Genomic DNA, 20,024 nt, shown 5'->3' with positions numbered 1-20,024 from the left:
ATTGCTAATTTAGAAGAAAAAATGTATCCTAAGTTTATCAAAATTATGATTAATGGCTAAATTTTAATAAATAATCCTGAATCAAGATCAAGTCTGTCGCTTTATTTTATGTGAGAATCTTACTTAGATTATGAAATTTAAATCTAAGCAAAATTGGTTTGCTATTAGATCTTTGGAAGACCCACTTTCCGAGCCAAGCAAGCCCAAGTAGAATTCCACACAAGATTGAGAGTGGACTAGTTAATCGGACCAAGATTGAGTGTGACCCAAATAAAATATACATGCATCAACCAAGCTAAATTTTGAGTTTCATTATGTGCATAAATGGTTACGTCAATTGAAAATATTGTGTAGACAACGAAATGAATGAATATGTTGTATTTATTTATTGAAAGGTACATATTCAAACATAACCAAGTTCGAGAATATAAGTAGGAAACAATTGGATGAATGGAGTTATGTTTTTCCTTCAGTCTTTTCTTTACTTTTTTTCAAATTTGTACACAGTTTTGCCAATGAGGCTCTGGAGGTGTTTTGCCATTTTAAGTGGAAGCAAATAATTACTCCTTAAAAAAAGAGCAACTGCATTCATGATTATAGTTTGATTAGAAATTATTAGTTTATACCACTTCTCGAAAAGGATGTGATTAAGAGATTATTTGGTTTTTTTTTTTAATTTATAAATTTTTATACTTATAAATTATGTAAAGTTTTAAAACTGAATAACGTTTAAGTTGATAATGTGTTTGGATATATAATACTCTGAATTAGGATGAGGTGTTACATATATATATTTTATAAAAATTATTATTTATAACTAAAAATATATAAGAGTATATTTAATTTCCAAAAGTATATATAATATAAAATTTGAATATATATATATATATAAACTAAAAATTAAAAAGAAAACAAAACAAATTGCAAGTCGGGGCTAGATGTTTCTCATGTCAAACAAATCAAAGAATATTTATAACAAACTAATAAATTTTTGCCTATTCATATACATACAATTGAATTCTTGCCTATTCATATACATACAATTGGGAACATCTATAACAAACTAATAAATTGAATGGTTGTCGTGGGTGGCTACTGGGTGGCATGCCGGGCGGGCCCTTCAAAGTGTACCCGAAATAGATCATTCAGTGGCCCGGACCTTTGGGGCTGGGCCCCGACGCTAACCTTTCCAGCCAACTGGTGATGGTGGCGAGGTGGCCGCTTGCGCCGGCAAAATCCCCCGGCAGAACCCTCCCCGCCTCTACACGACCCTCCATCAAAATGGCGGCGACGGTCACGAAGACGATGACCAAAACAAAGCTGGTTCGCAACAAACCCATCTTCTTCGTTATATATGTAAACTGTGAAAAGTGAAGACGATGACGGCGGCGGCGACGAACGGAGGTGTTTTCTTTGTCCTCTGAGGGTGTCAGGAGAGTTTCTTCTTCTGATGTGATTTTGGTTAATTTTGTGGGTTTGAAGCATTTATATATATATATATATATATATGATAAAGAGTAAGGTACGAACGCGTTGACCAAGCCCCATATTGAACCAGTCTTGTCTTACACTCAATTGTTAATTCCCGTGAATATTTCTACTTCGTTCCGGCGCGGCGGCCGCATGCATATGGCCTGGCCTGTGGATCCTTAAGTTTGAATATGTCAACCCTATTCCGAAACTGCACCACTTTGTCGGGTCAACTTTGCATGGAAGCAAGGGTAATTTGGGCCTTTTAGTTAAAGTAGAATGGCTGGGAGAACTGTTGAAGTATTCAAGTAAGATAATGCTACACGAACATAAATTTGTACAACTTTATAGATAACTCTAATTTTTTGCTATATTTTAACATCAAAATTTTGCAAGATTTTATATCCAAATTTCTAAATCCCCTTTCCTACTTTCTTTATCCTTCCTCCCCCCTCACTCACTCACTTTCTCTCTCCCTCTCTCTCATTTCCCTTCTCTTGCCTCATTCTCGCCTAGCATTCGTTGTCCGCAGCAGTTGAAATCGTCGTCTTCGCCCACCTCTGTCTCTACCTCCGCCTCCGCACACCTCTGCTTTCGCCTGTCTCTGCCTCTGTTTGCTCCTGTCTTCCTCCGCCTCTGCTTGTTCGCCGTCGTCACCTCCATCTCTTCCCCTTCTATCTCTTGGTCACTAACATATATATAATTATATAATATATTTAATAAAAATGTATTTGAATATAACTTTCAGTTAAATATATATATTTTTTAAATAAAAATATAAACTAAACAGAGATATAATAAATAATATATTTTAGTTTAAAAATATTTTTATATTATTATTTATTTTTATGCAGTGTGAGGGAGAAATTGAGAGGAGAGGGCGATCGGGAAAGGAAAGGCGGAACTGCTGGGAGATGGAAGTTTTTTCAATTTCTCTCTCTTTTGTTCATGTGTTTTCAAAGGAAAGAAACAATTGCCCCCAGGGGCTTGTCTGATGATTCTGGTGACTTTTTCTTGGTGTCACGTCGTTATGTTTGTGTACTGTGCCCATGATCGAAATAGAGGGCCATCAGATATTTTGATTCATCTCATTCACTACATTGTGAGGTCGATAAGTGAGGGCGCTTGTGATGGAGCATTACCCAAAAGAAAAAGGAATGAAAATTTTCTTATAGAAAATTGAAAATTGCAAATGAAAAATTTAATAAATGGAAAATAAAATAATTTATTTTTCTTTTATTATAATTTAATGGTCAAATTACTAAAAAGTTCTTGAACTTTGTCTCGCGTCTTAATTATACAATGAACTTTAACTTTTATCAAAGATATAATTAAATTTTCATAACTATAATAATTAGGTAACACTATCAAACTTAGATTAATGATGCAACTTTTCAATCAAAAAATTATATTTTTTTCTTTTACAAAAATTCATAAAAAATGGGAAAAATAAGAAAAAGCTCTGGTAAATTGCATTTAGACCTCCTTTATTACTAACTTTATCACTTAAACCCTAATTAAGTTAGATTTAGTTAAATACAAATTAACTTAAGTTAAGCTAATTAAACTAAAATTTACCAATAATAAAATTAAAGAAACATTGGCCGCCAAAAGGAACCTACTAGCAAATGAAGTGGTGATTGGCGATGGTTCCAACGATTAGAGCCTTCACTGGCCTGCAAACTAGTGGTGGATTTGTTCCAAATCTAGAACTAGTTGACCATCGATAGGTTCTAAGAGTGAGAGAGAGAAGAAGACGAAGAAGAAGAAGAAAACGAAAAAGAGTTTCAACTGATCATAACCCCTCATCAGTAAGGGTTTGCCAGCAACTTCCTTTTTTTTTTTTTTTGTATCGTTCGTACTTTATCATCTTTCTTGCCCCTTTTCTCTATCTCTCTCTCCCTTACGCGTACTCATGTGCACACACATAAATCATTATGGAGATTCCAAAATTGATCGTTGTTTTAGGTTTCTACACTACAAGAAAAATCAGTTTTAGTGACGAGTTTTGTGACGGGGATGCTCCCGTCACTAATTTGTGACGGGTTTAGTGATGGAAAGCCGTCACTAAAGTGGTTTAGTGACGGTCTGAAATTACCGTCACAAAATTGTGACGGGATATCTATTTCCGTCTCAAATCAGTGACGGGATAGTGTATCCCGTCACAAAATAGTGACGAAAAATAATCTCCCGTCGCAAATCAGCGACTGGAGCGAGGTTTCCCGTCGCAGAATTGCGACGGGACTGATGTTTCGTCGCAGTTCTGCGACGGGACTGACGCCCAGTCGCAGAATTGCGACGGGACATGTCAGTCCCGTCGCAGTTCTGCGACGGGGACTGACGCCCCGTCATAGAATTGTGACGGGACATGTCAGTCCCGTCGCAGTTCTGCGACGGGACTAACGCCCCGTCACAGTTCTGTGACGGGGACTGACGTTCTGTCGCAATCGTTCCTTTAAAATAACGCACGCCCCCCCTTTCCCTCCCACTCTTCCTCCACACCTTTGAACGGCCCCCCTCCCTTTCTCTCACTGTCTCAATTTTTCTTCTTCTTCACAGTTTCCTTGGTTCTTCTTCTTCTTCACAGTCTCTTTGTCTCCTTGGTTCTTCACAGTCTTCTTGGTTCTTCTTCTTCTTCAGTTATCTTCGGTGCTCTCAAGCTAAGTATTTTATGTTTTTTATTTTGTTTTAGTTTTAATTATATTCTGTTAGTTTAATTATAATTTATTTGTGTTAGTTTAATTGTAGTTATTTTATTTTTGTGTTAGTTTATTTGTAATTATTATTTTTGTATTAGTTTAGCAGTTTATTTTTATATTAATTAGTTTAGTTTTAGTTTAATTGTTTATATTATTTGTAATGCTTAATTAAATAATTAAACTACAACTAATTAATTATTTAGTGATTTTGATATGTAATAATTGGACTAGGAAACTCGTGCATGTGTAAATAATGTTTATTTTTAAGTTTAGATATATTTTAATGAAAAATATTGTAATTTTAAATAAAATACGTAAAAAATTATACACTAAAAATAAACTTACTATTTAAGAAAGCATATATTTTAAGAAACTTAATATTTTCTAAAAATATTAAGTTTATATACTAAAAATATTTTCTTAATATTTTAAGTTTATATACTAAAAATATATACTAAAAATAAACTTAATAAAATATTTTAATTTTATATACTAAAAATAAACTTAATATTTTCTTATTGTCATAAGAAAATATTTATGTGTATACATTAAAAAATTAAAAAAATTCTATTAAAAATATAAAAGAATTCTATTTAAAATATAAAAAATAATAAATAATAAATAAAATTTTAATTAAAAATTTTAAAACTAACATATGAAATAAATTAGATAATTCTATTTAAAAAATTAATGTTAAATTTGTTTTATTTTTAATGTGAATGTGGGTAATATTAATTTTATTTAATGTTATTTTTAATATTTTATTTAAATTTTTAAAAAAATTCTTGTTATTTTAAAATTTTTTATTCTTATAAAAGAAAATTTTAATTTTAATAAATATAAATTTTAATTTTATAAATTTAAAAATTAAAAATATATTTTTTGAAATTAAAAATATATTAATTTCATAAAAATATATTATTGATTTAAAATATTAATATTAATTTAATATTTTTTTTCAAAATTATTATTTTTTATTTAAAAAATATCTACGACGGCTGTCCCGTCGCAAATTGATCATATTAATTTTATTATTTTTAAATAAAATTATTTATTTAATATTATTTTTTTTATATTTAAGAATATTTGTGACGGGTACTCCCGTCGCAGATCTGTGACGGGGGTACTACCCATCACAGATTGTTCGTTTTAATTATTTTTTTTATTTTAAGAATGTTTGTGACGAGTAGCGCCTGTCACAGATCTGTGACGGGGCAGTACTTCCCGTCACAGATCTGTGACGGCTTGTCATATCCGTCATAGATTTGTGACGGACAGTTCCCCGTCACAGATTTGTGACGGGAATCACCGTCACAAATCTGTGACGGGCAGTACTTCCCCGTCACAGATCTGTGACGGGCACTATTTCCCCGTCATAGATTTGTGACGGGCAGCACTTCTCCCGTCACAGATCTGTGACGAGTAGAACTGCCCCGTCACAGATCTGTGACGGGTACTACTGCCCCGTCACAGATCTGTGACGGGTGTCCCATCACAAATATGTGACGGAATTGCTATCCCGTCACAAATCTGCGACGGGTAGCACTTATCCCGTTACTAAAATTCTGTCACGCCCCCTTTAGTGACGAATTTTACCCCGTCACTAAACCCGTCACAGAAAAATTTAGTGACAGATTTTATGTTTTTAGTGACGGATTTTTCCGTCACTAAAACTGATTTTTCTTGTAGTGCTAGAATCATTATTAATTTGTGATTCTAGAAATTTAGAATCATGATTTTGATTGGTTTCAAAATCACGATAAGAGAGAAAGAAGCAACAATGATAAAAGGAAGAAATAAAAAGAAGAAGAAGGATCAAGTGGAACCCTTGTGGGTGATGAGTTTACGTCTGTGAGAGGGTCTAAGTATAATTTATCATTTTTTTAATTTTTTTAATTTTTTTATTTTTCAATGATTTTTTTATAAAAAAAATAATTTTTGAATAGAAAGTAGGATCATTAATTTAATTTGACTGAGTTATATAATTTTTATAGTTATAAAAATTCAAATATACATTTGACAAAAAGTTAAAATTCATTACGTAATTGATGCAAAAGACAAAAATTCAAGAATTTTTTAGTCTGTTATGTTAGTGATATACTTTAATGTTAGATTTGGATTATATTTGTAAGACTAATTTGATGTACTTTTGTATCTTATTTTAAAAAATGTCATATAATGTTCATTCATGTGTATCCATATTATTATAATGAGTCATTAGATTACTTGTTAAGGTTCATAAGGTATTAAAAACATGTTGATGAGATTCTTTAATATAAGAATTCTTTAAAAAGTTTATAGGACTTAGATTTCCTAAATGGGGACTTTAATTAATAAAGTACGGACCACTATGTAAGTTTGCTACCTTGATTCGTATAAAATACTAATAATAAAATATGGTAATTCACATGTCATAATGCATGAGATTTAAATAGTAAACATGTGGGTGATCATTAGTTGATTATTCACTAAACGTGACGTTAACAACAAATCACATGGATAAGGGAATTAATGATATGTTATTAGTTGTAATTGTGTAAGTGGTCTTTTAACTTAAAAGGAGCATGGTTGTCTTATATACTAGTGTTTGATATTTGCTAGTGTACGGGGACTTACCCTATTCATGGATGGGAATGTTCACTCAGTGATCTCTTTCATCTGATGTATGAAGGCATGTGTTTGGTTAATAAGATTTATTACCTGCAATGTAAGGTAAACGTTTTATGTGATCTTATATTGGATTGTGTTTAAAAAAAAAAGTCCTTGGTCTAGACATGAATAATTGAAAATGAATTTTCAATGAGTCAACTCAAATCACACCAAATAGGATCTATGACATAGAATCCAGTTATTGAGGTTAATCGGTGCATAACTCTCACACGATTGAGACGTTAGTAATAGAAAGATTAAATGGCACGGTAATCATCAATGAAATAGGTTCATTTGATATTAATTTCATTGCAATTTAAATTGTCTTGATATATTGCTAGATATTAAAGACCTTTTGGATGCTTTGAAAATATGGAGAGATTTCAAAACAAATCGAAGAGTTCAATTAATGTTAAAGTAGTTTAACGTTTCCTAATCGCTATTTAGCGATGAATTTAGAAAGTCGCACACCCAAAAGTAAAGTGACAAAATAAATTGATCATCATCATTCCCTTTAGTAGATCTCAACTAGCACAAGGAAGAACCAAAAGATTAGGAGTGCTCATTTGGTGTGGACAATCTTGGACCTTTTCATTTGAGTAGGAGTTTGTCAAAAAGGTGCAAAGCGGACTTTAAGTATTACACTTCAAAGGGTGGGGACCGTCCTTCTTGCTTTTAATTAACATAACGTCTACAAGTTGCATAAAACACTAAATCATATGGGGATTTGTGTTTAATCCGTTGTACATCTATTCTTGTTAATTTGCATGTTTAATAAATCACACAAATTCCGCATGTGATTTCCAACAATTTGCTCTAATTTTATATTGAATTTGAATTTGATGAAATGCATCTATCTTAAAGATATTTTTTATTTTATAGAACTTTTATATTTTCCCATGTTCTTTAATGAAAAATATGTGCGTGTTCTCTTTGAATTTCAATTTTTAGTTTTGAGTTTTTAATTTTTTTAATTTTTTATTTTGGTAGTTTGTTTTTAGAAAACAAAAAATGAGTTATGTTTGTCATTCTGAAAAACTATTTCTCAAAACAAAAAACTAGAAAATGGGTTATGTTTGGAATTTTGAGAATAATTTTTTAATGACATTTTATTCAATAAATTTGACTATTGAATAAATTAGATCTATTTAATGCTAATATATTATTAAAACAAATATATTTTAAAGTTGGTGAATCTTTCAACATCTTTTCCTATTACAAAAATAAAATACGAATAAATAAATAAAATGACTCATCTTTTCAGTGTTTTGGTTGTTTTGGCTCAAAACAGCCAAAACAACTTTGTTTGAGTTTTTTTTTATAATTTTTTTTATTTTTGAAAATATGTTTTTGAAAATAACAAAGTAAACGCGTTTTTACTATTTTAAAAAATTAAAAATTAAAAATGACCTGTAAGTAATAAATAGAACAAGTCCATAGGTTTTCAAGCAAACCAACATCGATATAAATTGTATATCATTATATTATAATATTATAGCTTTAAAATAAGGTAATAAGAAATAAAATAAAACAATAATATAAAGATTAATATTTTAATATTATAAATATTGTGAATAATAATATGATATTAACTTATATAACCATTTTGAAGCATATTTTGAGGTTTTAGAATATGAAAATAATTTTTTTGTATCATTATATATTTGGGTTACAATTTTGCACCTATTCTAAGGCAATTTGAATTATTTAGAGATGCCATTTTTACACCAGCTAATACTATATAAGCTTGTCACATCCAACATTTTTATACAATTTTTGGATGACTATAGTAGAAGAAATAATGTGTAAAAGAAGTTATTAGGGTATGAAAATTTAGTGAGGCTTAATTTAAGACTAAGCCACTTTGGTTTGAGAGGATGAAGAGATTAGGCTTATCTTTGGCCCATAAATTAGAGATAATCTTTTATTTAAGATTAAGTGTCCTTGCAAAATATATATATATATATATATTATTTAAGAATAGTGATATTAGATATATCTCTAAAGATTGCTAATTTAGAAAAAAAGATGTATTCTAAGTTTATCAAAATTATGATTAATTACTAAATTTTAATAAAAATCTTGAATCACAATCAAGTTTGTCACTTTATTCTATGTAAGAATCTTAGTCAAATTATGAAATTTAATTCTAAGCAAAATTGGTTTTCTATTAGATCTTTGGAAGACCTAATTTGTGAGCTAAGTAGGCCCAAGTAGAATTCCGCACAAGATCGAGATGTATTAGTTAGTCGAACCAAGATTGAGTGTGACTCAAATAAAATGTACATGCGTCAACCAAGCTAAATTTCAAGTATCATCAAATACATAAACGGTTACGTCAATTGAAAATGTTAAGTAGACAATGAACGTGTTGTATTTATTTATTGAAAGGTACATATTCAAACATAACCAAGTCCGAGATTATAAATAGGAATCAATGGATAAATGGAGTTACGTTTTTTCTTCAGTCATTTCTTTGCCCTTTCCAAATTTGTACACAATTTTGCTACGAGACTCTCGAAGGTGTTTTGCCATTTCAAGTGAAAGTAGATAACACTTTAAAAAAGAGCGACTTCATTCATGATTATAGTTTGATTAGAAATTGTTAGTTTATCCCACTTTTCCAAAAGGACGTGTTTAAGAGGTTGTTTGGCGTATTTGTTTTAGCTTATAAGCCTTTATACTTAATTATAAATTGTGTAAAATTTTAAAGATAATTAACGTTTAAGTTGATAATATATTTGAATAATACTCTGAATTAGGAAAGGGTGTTATATATATATTTTATAAAAATTATTATTTATAACTAAAAATATATAAGAATATATTTAATTTCCAAAAGTATATATAATAGAAAATTTGAATATATATATATATATAAATTAAAAATTAAAAAGAAAACTAAAAAAATTGCAAGTCTGGGCTAGATGTTTCTCATGTCAAACAAATCAAAGAATATTTATAACAAACTAATAAATTTTTGCCTATTCATATACATACAATTGGGCTTCCCCGCTTGAACACAAACTAATAAATTGAATGGTTCCTCCCACGTCCTGTCGGGCCGGGTGTGGGGGCATCCGGGGTGAACAATTTTATCTTTTGGACCAATAAATTGAATTGTTGTCATGGGTGGCTACTGGGTGGCATGCCGGACGGGCCCTTCAAAGTGTACCCGAAATAGATCATTCAGTGGCCCGGACCTTTGGGGCTCGGCCCCGACGCTAACCTTTCCAGCCAACTGGTGATGGTGGCGAGGTGGCCCTTTGCGCCAGCAAAATCCCCCGGAAGAACCCTCCCCGCCTCTACACGACCCTCCATCAAAATGGCCGCGACGGTCACGAAGACGATGAGCAAAACAACGCTGGTTCGCAACAAACCCATTTTCTTCGTTATATATGTATTGAAGCGAAACTGTGAAAAGTGAAGACGATGACGGCGGCGGCGACCAACGGAGGTGTTTTCTTTGTCCTCTGAGGGTGTCAGGAGAGTTTCTTCTTCTGATGTGATTTGGTTAATTTTGTGGGTTTGAAGCATTTATATATATATATATAGATGATAAAGAGTAAGGTACGAACGCGTTGACCAAGCCCCATATTGAACCAGTCTTGTCTTACACTCAATTGTTAATTCCCATGCATATTTCTACTTCGTTCCGGCGCGGCGGCCGCATGCATATGGGCTGTGGATCCTTAAGTTTGAATATTCCGAAACTGCCCCTCTTTGGCCTGTGGGTAATTTGGGCCTTTTAGTTAAAGTAGAATGGCTGGGATTACTGTTGAAGTATTCATCCATCGTTGGAGTTCAACGTTTCGAAAATTTCTTGACCCAACTGCCCCTTCATGCAAAGTTGAGTTATGGTCAACGTTTTGAATTTTTTTTTTTTGTAATTTTTTTTAATGATTTTTGTCTAAAATTAAAGGCAAGTATTTAATGGTAGAAAACATTATGTATTTTTTTTAAATCATAAAAAATATGAAGTTTTTGCTATAGTTATGTTCAAGAAAATGGACTCAAAGTCAAGGAAGTCCAAGAGAAAGAAGCCTAAAAAGAAAAGCTCGAGAGGTTTTCCTGACAAAATTTATTACCTTCGACATGAGGTGAACGTCTTATGCGATTTTATGTTGGATTGTAATTAAAAAAAAAAAATCCTTGGTCTAGACATGAATAATTGAAAATGAATTTTTAATGAGTCATCTCAAATCACATCAAATAGGATCTATGACATAGAATCAGGTTATTGAGATAAATCGATGCATGACTTTAACTCAATCAAGACGTTAGTAAGAGAAGGACTAAATGGTGTAGTAATCATCAATGAAATAGGTTCATTTGATATTAACTTTGATGTGTCCTGCAAAACAAATGGACAGAGTGGATAAACGAAAATAAACGAAAGAACTAGAGGAATGAGACAGCACCACGTGGGCAGGTGGGGAACCCCTGTGTGCATGGTCCCGACCCGCCACACAGGCTTTGCAACAACCCCGTGCACACGGTCTACACCCACAAGTGATGTCACCCGAGGTGCCCCGCACCCCCAGGTGACCCGCACCCGGGGGTGCCCCAGCCTACACGACCCCGCACGACCATACGCAACCATGCGTGGCCCTGCGCGCTGCTGGCCTCTCATCTGGGCAACACCACGCGTGCTCGAGCCTGCACCCTCCAAGTGACCATCACCGAGTGACCCCCACTTGGGGATGCCATGGGCACACCCATGATCCATATGCCATCACTCCCGCGAGACCTGGTCAAAACCACCCCTGAGTTACTAATCGAAGAAATCGGGTCACCGATACCTGGTTGCCTCTTCTATTGCTATAAATAAGGGAGTCCTCATGTAATACTTGGGAAAATTCTTGAGGTTATAAATGGCATTTTACGAAGGGTATAAGTAGAATTATCGAAAGAATGAGGCTTAAGGTACACTATCATAGTTTGAAGTGACTGAATCGACCAAAAGGAGTACCCCGGACCTTAGATGTTTAAGAAAAATGGAATAGTATCGACGAGTGATTCGAGTCACAATTTTAGGAGTCAAAAGAAATTGGATCAGGAACGATTTTCGGTACAGCTGTGGATCAGGCTGAAAAATCGAATCGACATAGGATACTTTCGAAAAGTTAATGGCGTATTTTGAGGACCAATATTTTATATCTAGAACAACTCTTGATAAATTTTTGGTTGAAATAAAGAGATTTAGGGTCAAAACAATCAACTGGGTCAAAGTGTAATTTACTAATTTTGTAACGACCCTAAAGTGGGTTTAGGTGTTTTAATACTTGACGTTAGTGTAATAGTATTTAAAATGTAGGTTTAAGTATTTTTTTTTTAAATACTTAATGTTAAATTTCTTGGGTGACACAAATAATTTTAGATTGCATAATTTTATTTTATGGTGCATGGAATTAGAAATTTAAGTGAAAATGCCTCAATTAAATAGTTAAAGAGATGTCTAACTCAAGTGGAAAAATTAAGCCTGGTGAGCTTGGAATATATGTATATGGGATACATGTGATTTGGGCTTAGGCCTATGGTGAGAAATAATTTGGAAATAATGGGCTTGATAGTGTAATAAGAAAATGGGGAAAGAAAATAAATTAAGTTAGCATTTGTCAATCAAGCCCCTGGATATTTTTTTTTATAATATGAAAAGTAGGGCATTTTGGTAAATTCTGGAGCTAGCGTGCAGATCTGTACGCACTCTTTTTTCCCAACAGCCTCTGTGCACAAATCTCCTATTTTAGTGCAATGCGTATCCCCTCTTTTTGAATGCACTGTTCCATTGCTTCTTTAGTTCATCTCCGTGTTCTTCTTCTTCTTCACCTTCTCCATCATATTCACTCACTTCTGTTTGCTACTGTTGTTGCTTTCTGTGCGCGGGTGGAACTTTTCTCTGATTTTTACATTCTCAACAGGCAAGTTCTTCTTGCACTCCCACTTTATTTTTCAATGCAAGCTCCCTTGTTTATTTACTGTCTTGTTCAAGATCCCTTGTTAGTCTCTTCATTTTAGTCACTGTGAGAGATTAGATATATGAACATTTGTATATATATATGCTTGTTGCTGCGTATGGTTCTTTTTCTGTTGGTGTTCATTGACTCTTTATATCTGGGTATCTGTTAGAGTCTTGTTATGATCCCAGAATGGGGTTTGTTTCCACCCTTAGTTCCATTAAGTGAATGGCAGTTATCTGTCTAGATATAGATACGAGGCCCTGTTCGCTTCTGTATCTTCATGAGCTTAATCGTATATATATATATATATATATATGGCCAAACACAGCTCGCAGGAGCCTAAATGACGCATCTGAATATCATTCGTAAATATATATAAGTCCCATTCGAATGCCTTTTGAATCATCCAAATGTTACTGTGAATTCTGGTTTGGCCCAATATTCGTATATATTGTAATAGTAGAAACCTTGAATCCCTTGTCCTGAGCTCACACCCCAAGCCTTGGCCGCAAACTCTCTCTACGAGCTCTTGCGCGAGATCTTACCTCGAGCCCTTCCTTGTGAACTCTTGGTTATGATCCTTTACTGCGAGCCATTTCTACGAGCTCTGCCCGAAGCCCTTTTCACTAGCTCTTTCCTCGAGCTTTCATCCGTAAGCTGCGAACTCATGAGCTCGAGCTCATCCTATAAGCTTCGACCTCAAGCTCTCTCGAGCTCTTTTTGTAAGCCTTTGCCAGCGAGCTCGTCTCGAGCTCTTCCCATAAGCCTTTGAATGCGAGCTCTCTACTCACAGCCCATCCATTTATATTTTAAGTAAATGCTTTCATTTTCTTTAATTTATATTTTACCTTTCATTTACTTTAATACATAAATGAAAATAAGAAAGTACCCCCTATTTGGATTCAATAAAAATATCAAAAAAATCAAAATCCATAACAATAAAAAGATAGAAATTTGATTTTAGTAAAATCTCAAGAAATTACGATTTTACCACCCTTGAAATACATAGCTTCTAGTTCTTGAAAAATTCATTAAAAATCATTCTTACAACCATGAATGTTAGTTATCAAAATATCGGGAGTTAGTTTTTCAAAAAGAAGACATTTACAAAAACACGTTCTAGTTGGTCCTTTGCCTTAGAAAAATTTTAGATTTATTTTGACCAGCAAATTTCATAGCTAATTTTTGGAATTCACTTTAGGAGATTCTTTTAAATGTCTTTAAAACTCCTCATATGTATAAGAATGAACATAATTTGGTTTCTATTTGAACAAAATAACACTTAATATGAGTGAAAAATTATCCAATATTGTGAGAAGGGCATAAAATATGTATAAGTATTGCAACAGCTTGTGAAATTAAATTCATGATGTTTATATATATGTAGAAGTGAATGCATGACGTGTTTCATACACATTCAGTATGATCACATTATGAGGCATAGTACTATTTATCTTTGCGCACCTAATATTTTGCGCGGAGGGAAAGGGTACCCTAGAGCACCTGGCGCGGGATGAGGTGGCCATAGCTCGACAGGTTAGCTCTATATTTATCGTGAGATTTTGTTTATGTGATACACTTTGGCATGTGTTGATTGATGGCTTGCGAGCTTATGAGATTTGACACTGATATTAAATCTATATGCACATTTTCATAATAGTACATGGTGGCATGATACATTTAACTTGGAATTGATCAAGTCTTAAATTATGAATCTTGTATACAACTATCGAGTTCTGGATTACTTTCTTTTGGTGTCACCTTATTCTTGGTTCTTGTTCATTATTAATTATCCTAGAACTTGCTGAGCTTTGTGGCTCACTTAATCTTCCTTGCCATTCTAAGTAAAGGAAAAACTATTATTGGGGACAAGTCCAGTAGAACTAAGGCCTAAGGATAGTGGTGTACAGGGACGTGTCCTAACTTGGAGATCTTGATTTGTAGTTAGTGAGGCCTGTAATGAATTGAACCTATTTTGTTAGTTAACATTAGGGTCTTTTATCTATTTTGTATGGCTGTCAAGCCCAAACTCATGAGATATTGGAAGTGTAACCGAACTTAAATTTAGTTTCCGCTGCTAGTGAATGAAATGAGTTGTTTGTTTACTTATGGTTTGTTCTATATCATCTCTATGATGACTTCCTTTCGAATATCCTATGCTAGCGGGAATATTCGAGACTGGGCCCTTACAAATTTTTCCCGAGTGAGGTTAAAAGAATAGTTTTTCAAAAATTTCAAGGATTAAATGAAGAGTACAAAACCTGTGGGCCTTAATGGTATTGTTAGAAGGATCAAGGGCCTCAAGGAAAGGGGTAAACTGAGGTTCGAAATTAGTTAGGGGGGTTAAAGTGTAATAAATCAAAAATCAAGTGTGAACACAACCAAAAATGGCCGTCTCACTGCCACTGCATATGGAGCCATTTTCGGCAATGGGACTACAAAGGTAGGAGTTGGGGGAGGTTTCTATACGGCCTAGGGATGCTTGGAGGCCAAGCCTTGGCCGGTGATTGGTCGAGAGATGGTCGAATTTTGTTATAAAAAGGAGGCCAAGGGTTTCGAATTTTGGCAAACAAATTAGCCGAGTTTTGGAGAATTTTTTAGGGATTGGTTAAGGGGTTTTTGATCCTTGCATCAAGGGAAAGAATTTTGAAGTTTTTGGGAGGGTTTTCATGGAGTTTAGAGGTTGTTCGAAGCTTGGCCAAAAAATGCGAGGCAGACACTGGAGTCGCACCTGCAACTGCTTTTTTGGGGCATTTTCTTGCGACCTTTTGGGCAACCAAAGGTGCCACTGTGATTGACTAAGTGAGGGCTTCAAGAGGGTGGGATCAGATCGGCCATCTGAGCAATCACTAATAGCCGGAATCGAGGAAGAAGGTCGGTGCGTGAGTTGTACACGCCACACTTCACGCGCAGACACGTGCTTGGTGTGTGGCATAGGGGTAATCCTGGAATTTTGTTTTAATATTTTTCTTGAATTATTTTAGAAATTATTGTGTTAAAAAGATTGAGAAAATGTTTGAGGAGATAATTATTTTGGAATTATCGAGGTGAAAACTAGGAGAAAAATATGAAAATTTGAGGGAAAATAAATTTTGATGCTCCTTTAAATAAATATAATGTTTAGGGAGTGTTGAGGCTCGAGATTGAGTATAAATATTGGTGTTTGAGGTTTGACACGTAAATCGAGGTCGTGCACGAGAATCTAAGCATTCCGAATACGTTCGAGGTGAATGTTCGCCCCAAAACTTGATTTATTGTAGGTGTTTCTACCCCTAAAACTTGGTATTTGTGCTACCTAAATGTGTTGTGAATTCCTGCAAAATGGTTTTGTTGCATGCGAACGGTAATCGGTGATGGTTGGTTTCATGAGGGACGTTCATCCCTAAATATTTTGTACATACGCATTGTATTTTATAAAATATTGTTATATGATACATTGAGTTGTGAAATGTGGCATTATCATGCGTTTTGTGTTGTTCATATGGAATGTCAACCTGGAATGTTGTCTGGATAATGTAGCCATAATTCCCCAAGGGTGTTGTCGGAATAATATATAGGGGTATCTAGTGCTGCTGTGTATGCCGAGATAGCAACCTAGGTTTTTGTGCCATGTCGTATGGCCAGGGAAGTTGCACTAGGACGACTGGTGGTCCATATGAGATTTGAGTTGGGATTGGGTAGTGGTTCATGGATGTTTTTGAGTAGGAACGTAATCTCCGATGTAATTGTGGTGAGTCGGGTTCTTGCGTTGATGTGATCCTCCTAGGTTAAGAGTGGTAACGATTATTCCTGAGGTGTTAAGGAGATGCGTTGACCTTGCCCCTCTTAAGCTAGGACCATGTTATGTAAATGTGTCAGTATGGTGATGTTGCCTTTAGAGAGATTGCTCTTTCCCAATGGTTGGGTTAAGCGTTGTGTGGGATTCTCTTGGACCAGGGCTTGTCGGGTTGTGTTGGTTTGTTTCATGTCTTGCCTTCATTTATGAAGGCGTGTTTTTGAACTCTCACTTAGATGATTCATCATCTAATATGAACTATGTTCTTGGAATATTCAATCGTTCCAAGTGAAGGCAACGGTGCGAAAGGAAAAGGGATTGCCGAGGAGCGATGGCGATTAGTGGATAGTTTATAGTATGTCATTTTCAATTATGTTTTACCTTTTGATGACGTCATGTAAAACATTGGTTAGGCTTTATATTATGAATACAATGGTTTTGGTTATGTTCTATTGAGGTTTCGATCTAGCTTCTGCATTTGAGATGATTTACCTATCTTAATTTATTAATGATTCTAAGTTGATATACTGAGAAGGTGTAATGGGATTTTCGAGAATCGATTTATGTGTTGGGTTTTTATGGGAAAAAAGAATATATCCTTGAAATATTACGTTATCTAATGCCTTAAGAGAGTGGGGTGTTACATCTCCCCCCATTTGGTATACAATCACTCACACTCACATTTCCTTCTTGTATTCGACTACTTCATACTTTTGAGAGGTTAATTTAGGCATCGGAGGGTCTGAGCAGGGATCCTCATCCGCACCTCTAACAAATCTTTTTTTTAGATAGATCATTCATCGCTCTTAACATACCTGAGGGACTCATCCATTGCTCTCAACCTAGCTGAGGAAGTCATCCATTGCTATTGCTACCCCCGGGAAAGTCATCAATCGTTGTTTTTCCCCCCAAGAGATTCATCCATCTTTGTCACTCCACCCTGAGAGAATCATCCATCGCTCCCGATAGTGACCCATTGTTCGGATAATCCACACGTGAATAATCTTAAGGCGGTTTTCCATTTATAAATTCATTGCCATTTAAATTGTCTTGATATATTACTAGATATTACCTTTTGGATGCTTTGAAATGTGGAGAGATTTCAAAACAAATCAAAGTGTTCAATTAACGTCAAAGTAGTTTGACATTTCCTATTTGTTATTCAGAGGTGAATCCAGAAACTCACACATTTAAAAGTGAAGTGACAAAATAAGTTGATGCTCATCATTCCCTTTAGTAGATCTCAACTAACACAAGAAAGAACCAAAAGATTATCGATGCTAGTTTGGTGCAGACAATCTTGAACCTTTTCATTTGAGTAGGAGTTTGTCAAAAAGGTGCAAAGCGAATTTAAGTATCACACTTCAAGGGACAGGAAACGTTATTCTTGCTTTTAATTAACATAAAGTTTACAAGTTGCATAAAATACTAAACCATATGGGATTTGTGTTTACTCGGTTGTACGCATCTATGCTTGTTAATTTGCATGTTTAATAAATCACACAAATCCAGTGTGTGATTTCCAACAATTTACTCTAATTTTATATTGAATTTGAATTTGAAATGCATCTATCTTAAAGATATTTTTTTATTTTACAAAACTTTTATATTTTCCCATGTTTTGTAATGAAAAACATAGTTTTTCAATCTAACCAAGATCGATATAAATTGTATATCATTATATTATATTATGGCTTTAAAATAAGGTAATAAGAAATAAAATAAAACAAATAATATAAAGATTAATATTTTAATATTATAAATATTGTTAATAATAACATGATATTAAATTATATAACCATTTTGAAGCATGTTTTGAGTTTTTAGAATATGAAAATAATTTTTTTGTATCAATATATACTTGGGTTACAATTTTGCACCTATTCTAAGACAATTTGAATTATTTAGAGATGCCATTTTTACACCAACTAATACTATATAAGCTTGTCACATCCCACATTTTTATACAATTTTTGGATGACTACAGTAGAATAAATAATGTCTAAAAGAAGTTATTAGGGTATGAAAATTTAGTGAGGCCTAATTTAAGACTAAGCCACTTTGGTTTGAGAAGATGAAGAGATTAAGCTTATCTTTGGCCCATAAATTAGATATAATCTTTTATTTAAGATTAAGTGTCCTTGCAATATGTTATTTAAGAATAGTGATCTTAGATAGATTGGAAGAGATTAGATCTATCTCTAAAGACCGCTAATTTAGAAAAAAAGATGTTTCCTAGATTTATCAAAAGTAGCATTAATGGCTAAATTTTAATAAATAATCATGAATCATAGTTTGTCATTTTTTTTTGCTAGAATCTTAGTCAGATTATAAAATTTAATCATAAGCAAAATTGGTTTGCTATTAGATCTTTGAGAGACCCCTTTGTAAGCCAAGCAAGATCAAGAGTGGACTAGTTAATCGGGCTAAGATTGAGTGTAACCCCACTACAAAAAAACTAACATTTAACGGCAATTTTTTTTGTATTTAGCAACAGTTTTTAACCGCCGCTAAGTAATTTAGCGGCGGTTTTCAAAACCGCCGCAGATACAGCCGTCGCACAACATTTAGTGGCGATTTTTAGCAACTGTTCGTATAACCGCCTCTAAGTGATATTTTTAGCGACGGTTTTTAAAATTTAGTGGCGGTTTGGAAACCGCCGCTAAAATTAATTGAATTTAATATTAAATTAAATAATTTAATATTAAATTTAATTATAAAAAATAATTTAACGGCGGTTTTGGTAATTTTTTGTAGCAGTTTTGAAATTGTCGCTATTTCCGTTTCTAAATTCCTCTCAGAGGAATTTTTTAGACAAATTTTTCCGTTTTAAATTTGAGATGAACTTTTTCGTCTCAAAATTTGCCTCAATTTAAAAAGAATTTAAAGATGAAGAATTCTATCTCTAAATCCGTCTCAAATTTGAGACAAATTTTTTTACAAAATGATTTTCTCATAATTTAATAGAGATTTTGTGACGGATTTTTCCATCTCTAAATCTGTCTCAATATAAATATAATTAAAAAATAATAATTTTCTAAAAATTTCAAAATTCAACTTAATAAACACAATATACGAACTAAAAAAAATCATTCATACAATACAATAAATCCATAAAGTAATACACATCATCCATAAATATTAAAAATACATTGTAAAATCTATCTATACTAATTACACATTCATAAATAGTAAAATACATAATAAATTTTATCATCCATACAAATAACAGATCCTCTTAATAATCTGAAGGATCTAGGGGTGGTGATGATGAAGACGGTGGCGGGGGAGGCAATCTACCTTGAATGGCTGACAGGTGATTGTGAAAGGATTTCATAACTGTCTTAATAGCATCTTGAGTTTGTTCTACCAATGAGCTCGACGATAGTGGTAACCTACTTTCAATGGTGTGATGATGCCTCCTGTTATCGCGTTTGAAAATCAGCCTGTAAACATCATAAATACATGAAA

General features: G+C 33.5%; 1 long non-coding RNA gene across 1 annotated transcript in view; it reads left to right on the top strand.

Annotated features, from left to right (window-relative positions):
- The first annotated feature begins 1,097 nt into the window (after nucleotides 1-1,097).
- The window catches only part of LOC127791519 (uncharacterized), a 32,113-nt gene continuing 13,186 nt past the window's right edge, over nucleotides 1,098-20,024 (top strand). The window contains exon 1 of the long non-coding RNA XR_008020961.1: nucleotides 1,098-1,214. This is a non-coding gene — a long non-coding RNA (uncharacterized LOC127791519). The remainder of the gene's footprint in view (nucleotides 1,215-20,024) is intronic.

The sequence above is a fragment of the Diospyros lotus genome, chromosome 15 (genome assembly GCF_014633365.1).
Source record: "Diospyros lotus cultivar Yz01 chromosome 15, ASM1463336v1, whole genome shotgun sequence".
Classification (NCBI taxonomy): domain Eukaryota; kingdom Viridiplantae; phylum Streptophyta; class Magnoliopsida; order Ericales; family Ebenaceae; genus Diospyros; species Diospyros lotus.
Note: the sequence above shows the minus strand (reverse complement) of the source record. Positions and strands in the feature narration are given on the sequence as shown.